Source organism: Anser brachyrhynchus (assembly GCF_964034855.1).
Source record: "Anser brachyrhynchus genome assembly, chromosome: 3".
Taxonomy (NCBI): Eukaryota; Metazoa; Chordata; class Aves; order Anseriformes; family Anatidae; genus Anser; species Anser brachyrhynchus.
Window position 1 is genome coordinate 104421911 of NC_137696.1, and position 8220 is coordinate 104430130.

At 41.2% G+C, this 8220-nt stretch overlaps 1 protein-coding gene across 8 annotated transcripts in view; it reads right to left on the minus strand.

Moving 5' to 3' along the window:
- ARHGEF10 (Rho guanine nucleotide exchange factor 10) overlaps nucleotides 1-6213 on the minus strand; it is a 121176-nt gene extending 114963 nt beyond the window's left edge. For 3 of the 8 annotated variants that reach the window (XM_080587748.1, XM_080587747.1, XM_080587741.1), the window contains exon 1: nucleotides 5863-5991. The gene's annotated coding sequence lies outside the window, so the exon portion shown is untranslated. Of the gene's footprint in view, nucleotides 1-5311; nucleotides 5449-5478; nucleotides 5814-5862 lie in introns of those variants that run through there. The other 5 variants (XM_080587743.1, XM_080587749.1, XM_080587744.1 and 2 more) reach the window with 4 other exon arrangements.
- Nucleotides 6214-8220: the final 2007 nt, after the last annotated feature.

Here is an 8220-nt window from a genome sequence, read left to right on the forward strand (position 1 = left end):
TAAACCCAGTGATCCAGTCAGTTTTCACCCTTCTAGTAGTACACCCCCCCCCCCCCAGATCGCAACACTATTCTGTGGAAGGCCTTGCTCAATCCAAAACAAACATTAACACAAACATTAAGAAACATTATTAAGCTCAGTAGCACTATGTTCAGTGTGCAGATGGGAAAGCTGAGACCTACAAATATTTATGGAATGAGTGGGAGTATGGATGAAAAGTAATTGAAAGCAGGAAGCGGAATAGGTTCCTGAGCATGCTCTTAGGGAATTTCACTTCTGCTAAATAAGCCTTTGCTTCTGTCTCTTCTGATGGCAACAGCTTGAATGCACACGGGTAAAACAGAAGCATCACCCTGGGTTTTGGATTCCATCCTGGAAGTCAGTTGTACCAAAACAACCACAAGCACCAAAGGAGCTAAAAGGGAATGCTGGTGCCACCTTTCAGTAAGGACTGACTTCTTTGTTCTGTGCCACACAAAACAGAGACTGCTGGTTGTTGTTGCTGGTTCAGGACCATGAACTATGTCACACACGCAAGCAAAATGGAAATATATTAATATTAGGAGAATATTTCTTAATTTGCCCTAAATTTGATTAAAATCAAGTAACTAACTTCATTGGGAAAAGTAATCTTGTTTCCAAAATTTCCACTTTCAACATTCTTTCAAATTATTCTCTCCCAATATTGGAGATCGAGCATAACATTCAGTGGAAACATCCTAATGAAGATTTCTGGTTTTAAGTCAGAGAAGATCCTCACATCCTGCATAACTCTTCAGCTGCGATGCAAATTTATGTATGGTTTACATGTATACATGTTATTATAATACACATAGAATTATTAGAGATTTTATAAATGTTATTACAAAATACGCATTTACTCTAGTAATTCTGATCAGCCTCACATGTAAAATATTTTTGTCACAGGGAAAGTGTCCCCTCCTGAAAACAGATTCTTACTCCAGATGAATCTTAGCTTGCAAAAAGAAGGAGGAAGAGAAGGAGACAGAGGAACATACTGGATAAGACACACAGAAGGCTTTAATACAAAGCCTTAAAATACATAAAATACAAAGTCAAGAGCCATAAACTCAAGGCTCAGTGCTCCTAGAAGGAGATTCACATATTGCTGTCTAGTTCTTAATAACTTATGATCCCATTTTACAGATAAGGAAATAACGTTTATTCACTCAAAATTTCTGAGATGCATACTTGTTATGTATCTTTAATGAGACGATCACGTGAAAAAACACTGAAACTTTAGAAAACGTTCACATATTCTCACATTTTTGCCAGAAAACAATATCCATATGATTTTTGCATTTTTTTAAAAAGCATTTCCAAAAAGCAGATTAGAGAACAGAAATGAGAGTGAATGTTTGACCTTGAGCTTGGGTCCTAATAGCTTGGATTCATGGTTCAGTCCCAAGTAACAAGTATTGTACAGTACAGTAAGTCACTGAAACAGATTTTCCCCAAGATAATGCCCCTATTCACCACTGCATAAGTAGAACAATTTATTTTGCTCTGGTTAACTGCTTCACCCACACATTTGACATTAAGCTTCAGGCTTTCTGACCGAGCAACTAACGTGTAGGACATGAATCAATGTTGTCCAGTTATGCATCACTTCCCACAGTCTTGCTGATTCGGGCAATTCAGAATAAAAACATGAATCAAGTTTTTGATCTAAAACCACAGATTTGCAAAAATATTTTTCAGATCTTGTTTAGCATTACTTGTCATCGTTCCCCATGAAAACAAGTTGTACTTTTATGTGACTCTGGTTTCGAGATCAACTTAAGTATTTTGATGAGAGTAAAAGCCAGATTCCTGATTATAAGAAAATATCCAAGTGATTTAAATCTCGGAAGATGCTCCTAATGCAGCAGTCTCCTTCCACAGATGTGACAGCTCTTGACTCCCAAGATCCTGCTCTCTTCAAACCACATACGCATGCAATGACATTACTCAGAAAGATGGGAAAACACAAAGAATATTAAATCATAGTTTCATACAGGACCGCAACAAGAAATTTGCTGTCTGCCTAACGTACATCCCTACCTCATCACAAAGAGCCCCTCAGATCGTGTTTGCAGTCTCCCTAACTAATTCTTGGGCTTTGGTTCATGAATTCCTGATAATTGCCAGGTTGGTAGGTTTTTGGAGGTATGGCTCTCCTGCACTTTTCTACTCTTTAAACTACTTCTAGAGTCAGAAAAGAATTTCCCAACATTAATTTTCCACTAACAGCGTAGTAACAAGGGGGGCTTAATACAAATAGCAACAAGGGTGAAAAAATATCCATGAGTTCCTATTTTAACAAAAGATGATCTTGGATAAGACAAAAAAAAAAAAAAGATGCCTCACTCCCATTCTGTAGAATACATACAAACTGAAAGACTAATTCATGCCACTATCATTGAAGCCTCATTTACTGCCCCGTTAGAACATATAAAATATTCAGAAATTATGATGCACTCAACAGTTACGTTCCCAGCACTTAACACTGTAACTCCAAGTGAAGTTTCTATAGGGGACAACTGTCACAACATATATTCCACAAGATGCATCCACCCACAGCATCAAATGCAATTGCAGCTCAAAAAGCCATCAGAAAGCTGAACTTACTAGAAGTAAATTGCAAAAGTGCCTTTAACTTTAGAGACTGTACGACAACTGTCCCCACGATAGCCCTTCCACAGTTCTAAACTAAAACTGAAAAATGGAAAGCCATGATTAAAGAAGTCAAAAATGAAACAGGTATCACTTGGCAAAAGCAGAAACAAAATAACGATCCACATACGCGAAGATGAAGAAAAGTAAATACTATGCACTGCTAATTTCTCCCTCACATACAAAACTGAGAACAGTGCAGTATTAAAAATGTACAAAGAATAAACTGACTGCAGCTCCGCACAGTATACAAACTTTAATGTCAAAGACTGAATCAAAAATATTCCTCTTCCTTCAGATTGCAGAATTTGTTTCCTGGCTTGTTCAGAAATACACTGAAGTTTATATATTTTCTACAACAGATTCTAAAAATAATTTCTCCTTTATATAGAAGCAATTAAAAGACTTCCTGTTATACAAATGAGTAATGTACTATTCCCAGTTGCATTAAATTCCATTAACATTTATGAAGTTAGAAAATAGCTTTATAGGTTTTAGAGAAGCTTGTTGTTATTCCTTCAAATGTTTATAGATTTTGCGAGGAACCCTGAACAGCTCAGAATCAAATGAAGAAGTCCTCTGGTGCTGGTATTTCTTCAAAACAGCATTTATTAATGCTGACACTAAATATCTTCAAGCAAAATTAAAAAAAAAAAAAAAAAAAGGAAAGCAAAAGAGGAAAGCAAAAGAAGGAGTAAGTAGTAGCACGTCCTGGCAAAAAGAAATAATCAGTACAAGCTTTTACACACATAAAAGAATAACCAGAAAGCAAACAACAGCAAAAAAGCAATGCTGACAAAAGCAGCTTATATTGACAGACACAGATACCAAAAATCACCAAAAACATTTTAAAAACGCTGTGATGTCTGAATTAAAAATTCAGCCTAATCAAAACTAAGGCTGCATACCTTATAAAGTTTGGATCCTGGAAATCTTTACTTAAGACGTGTCATTGAGCTACTGGGTTTAGGACAATCAGAACCACTTAATATTTGACATATTGACTACGATTTTGACTAAAATAAGTATTTAGACTTAGTATTTCAACCTGGTGTAAATCAGCACACTTCCACTGAAGTTAACAGGGTAGCAGAAAAAGACGAGCCAAGATGCTGAGGAACCTAGACCCTTGATTTATTTTTCAAATATAATAAAAGATGAGAACTTAAATACTATTTACTTAATACTATGGATTTTTTTAAACTTAGGCTCAAGAAACATTAAAGTCTGTTGCATAGTATTCCACTCGAGGAAAGTATTGCCAGGAAGCTGCTGATGAGCAAAACCGTACCCTGTCTGCAGAGAGGAGCTGTGGATCCTGGTCAGAAAGGGGACGAGATGAGCATCTCTTTACAAGGGAAAGACCATTTCCTGTACCTTGTGCTGCACTAACCACTGACCTGCCAAATCCAACAGCACAAGACTTGCACGTTTGCTCTCAACGTTGCACAGCTGCAACACCAACCCACTGCACAGCACCACGGCTCTGCTCCGTACCCCATTGCATGCAGACTCCCAGATCCAGGGGATCCTGCCCTGTCCGTGTGCTCAGCAGGAGCTGCCGGACAGCACGCTCCTCAAGCACCCACCTGCTTCCACAACCCTTTGTGCCCCTACGTCCACACGTGGGCTTCAGCCACAAAAGCCCCGTGTGCTGGACACCCACTGCCTTTCCATTGCAAGACACCTGCAACATGTCATGGCTCACGTACTATCCACCCCACAGGTAAATCAAGATGTCCACAGCTTGCATTGAAATCTCCCTGTAAAGCCTTCGGAAATATCAAATTTCAAGATAGTGTCTGAAGAGCTACTGTTCATAGCCAGATAAACACATGTAACTAGTGCATGGGCTACCGAGCCTGAGGGTGGAAAAAAAGAAAAAAAAAAAAGACAAGATGGATTAAACAAAGCAAGTCAGAGAGATTATCAAGATCAAACGGATCACCCAAGTGAAAGGAAGGAAGGGCCCACTGAAGAAGAGAGCCGAAGAGCCAGAACTCCTGCGTAAATAATGGGCTTGCAACTACAGACGCCCAACACGCCCCGTGCTCAGGCAATAAATCTGTCCCTCCTAAGTGCCAACAGAAAATGTAAAAAATGCAATACTTCATTTCTACAACAGTACAGATTGCTCACCAGGTTCCTCTAGTAAAGAGCAAAGGCTTCTGGAAAACATTTATTTTCTTGACAATAGTCACCAACTAATGTATGTTGGTACATCCTCTCCATATTTATTCAGCATTGAACAGTTTTTAAACAGCCAATCTTTCTTATTCTTAACTCAAATCTTTCTTATTTTGTGATTCATGCAGCAAGATGTATACACATACAAACCTTTTCACTGTAACAGTGAAACTGTATGGCTGAAAATAAAAGAAAATACTTTTACGCTGCAATCAAACAACTTCACACCTGCTACCATGAGATAAAAGCCACGACCTCAGAAGCTTTGGAAAAATAAGATAGGATTGAATAAAGGCTTAAATGGAAGAAAACAGAATCTAGGGTGATAAAATCTTTTTGGTCAAAGACCAAGCACCACCTGAGGGGCTTTAAAATAAGCCCATGCAGTGGACAGATTATCAATACCTGTCTTCACAAACACCTGGCGTCGGCCACTGCCAAGGCTCACCTACTGACCAGGTGCCTGGCCGTCCCTACAGCTCTTCTCGCCTCACCCTGCGAGCACCCGGCATCCTTCAGGAGCAGCTACGTGGTCCGGGATCACCGCAGACAACTCGGGAACTACTTCGATAGTTTAAGCCTTAACTACAAAGAAATCGAGCGCGATTTTAATACCTCCTTTGAGAAGGAAATAAAAACGAGCGGTGCCAAAGCGTCTTCCCTTGTTTCTAGAAAGCCAATTCAGTCGCTGATTATAAAGTTGGTGTTGAATAGATAGGTTTGAAACAAGGAAAGCGGGGGAAGGAGAGGAACTCCAGGCAGCGCCCAGCCCAGCGCCTGGCTTTCCGCAGCCCTGCGCACCCCGGCCCCGAGCACACCCCCACGCGTGGGTGCCCGCACCCCAAAATCCTGGGATTTGGGGGCTGGGATTTTTGGAAAGCCGCCGCGGGGTCCGCCCGCACCCTGTCTTCGACACCCCGCCTCTGCTGCCCACCCCGCCCGATGGCTCCCGCTGCCAGCCGAGGGCAAAACACCGAGGACCGGGGGGCTCGCACTCACCGCCGCCCGCAGCCGCCGAGTCCCGGCGGGGCGCCGCTCGCCCCCGCCCCGCTGCAGCCCCCTTCCTCCTCCTCCTCCTCCTCCTCCTCCCCGCCCCGCCGCCATTGGGGCCGCCCGGTTGGCGCAGCGGCCCGCCGCTCGCCATGAGGCGGGGCCCGGCCCCACCGCTTCATTCCTGCCTCAGCCTCCAGCCATGGGTCCGGGGCACCTGCGGGCTGAGGGGGAGCGGGAGGAGGAGGCGGCTGGCTCGCCGCAGGCCTTCAGGACGGCCGGGATGGAGAAATCGGGACAAAAATTGACTTTTTTTGACGCCCCCCCTCCGCCCCCCCCCGACCTCATTCTCAGGAGGAGCCCGCTGGTGTGCGCTAGGCCACCGTGGCTGTTTTAGAGCTTCATCTCATTTATCTTGCATAGTTTGTGGAATTCAGCCTGTTTAAGCATACCAAAATAAAGGTTTCCTAAAGATCCTGCCAAGTCCTCCTTAACCTGCAGGTCTTCGCTGCCCTCTCCTCTCACTGCAGAGCGGTGTTGACCAAGTCACTGGTCAGGCTGTGCTGTGCAGGCATGTAACGCTTATCCCAAAAGTAATCCATCCGAGCTAACCCTCTGAATGCTCACATGGATATGAGTCAGCACCCCCTTCATAATTTACAATCATTTTGAAAACATACTGTACTATATACATCCATGTACCTCGTACGTACTATACATCCAAGGTACCATCGTACCTTGGGGTGAAAAGTGTTCTTAAATTCATTATAATTTCTCAATCCCTGATATCAATTGCCAGTATTTAATACAGATAAACACTATTTAAAATCTCCGGAGGAGTTTTAAGCATGAAAATGCCAAACTAAATGTTGTTCAAAGATCTACACATCACACAGTGATGACCCTAGCCTATTTAAGGGCATTCATGCTACGGCCAGTCATGAAATATGTTCAAATATAGTAAATTCCTTACCATTACAGGAAACCACTATGCTATTTCTACCATTTATGTTAGAAAATGGTAGCATTTCAAAGGAAAATTGATTATTCCACCTTTTTCCCACATTTTTCATTTGTCTGTATGACTGTCTAACAGCAGGTACATGCATGACTGCCCCGTGCGTTCATATGGGTCCATACAAACTGAATTCCAAATTAAATAATTGAAAGTATTACTTTCAAAAATGCTTCAGTTTTTACAAAGTCATTTATTTGTCATGCAATTTGTTACAGTACCACCTCAAAATAGTTTTCACATAGTTTTATAGGCCCTCTGTGAGAAAGAACATGAGAAGAGAAAATTGGGCCATATAGAAAGGTCAAGGCCAGAAATCCCATTATGGCATTCAGTTCAATTTCCAGTAGAGACCATTTTATCCTGTCATTTCTGTAACATTTAAAACATGCTGTATTTCACTCACATCCAGCTACCATTTGAAGAGCTGAAATGGCAGAGAATCTGTGTTTAGCTAACTGTTTAGTAAGTACTGTCATTAAAGGCCCCGCTAAAGAACAGGCATATATCTAGATTACATGCAACTTGCTGAATTCCGTGATTAAAAATACCATCTACTAGCAACAAGCTGCTTCTTTCGGCAGCCACCTCATAATCCATGTGCATTTACCTGTCCCTTTTGCATGTATGTTTCACTGTTAGAGTGACAAACTTCAAATCCTTCCTGTAGTTCTTTTCTGAACCCTTTTGACCTTTGACAACCACTTCTTTGATTCTGGTGACCATGCTTAAATATACTTCTCTGATTCCAGTAAAAAAGTTGCTGGGGATGCCTGAGTATAACAAAGCAAGATACTAAATTCCAAAATAACTTCCTCTCTTCCTAATAGTTTCTACAGCAATCTCCTAAAAGCAGTGGTCATCTAATTCTAAATTCATTATTTATCTATGTATTTGTCTATATGACAAATTCATTGTTTATCTAACCATAATTAGTTGTCAATAATTATAATGCAACTCATTCCATTCTCATTATGTAGTTTCTCTTTTTTTTTTCCATTCTGTTTACCAGATGACATAGCAGGCAATTTCTCTTACAGAGTTTTCATCCACTGAAAATTCAGAAAGTGTTTCTCCTGTTGCTCTTAACCACATTCCCCACAAAGAATGTATGTTTGTATGTCACCTGTAGTCCAGAAACCCCTTGGAGCCAGGACACCCAACAGCCCTGCTCAACTTGAGCACCTGCAGAACTCATGCTGGAGCTTCCTAGAATATAGCTCCCCTCCATTTCCCTTACCAAACACGAGTGATGAAATGTATATATATTAAAAAATAAAATCTTAAATCCAGACTATTACATCAGAATAGCATTTGGTTTAATAACAGCATTGCTCATCTTTCTGATATGA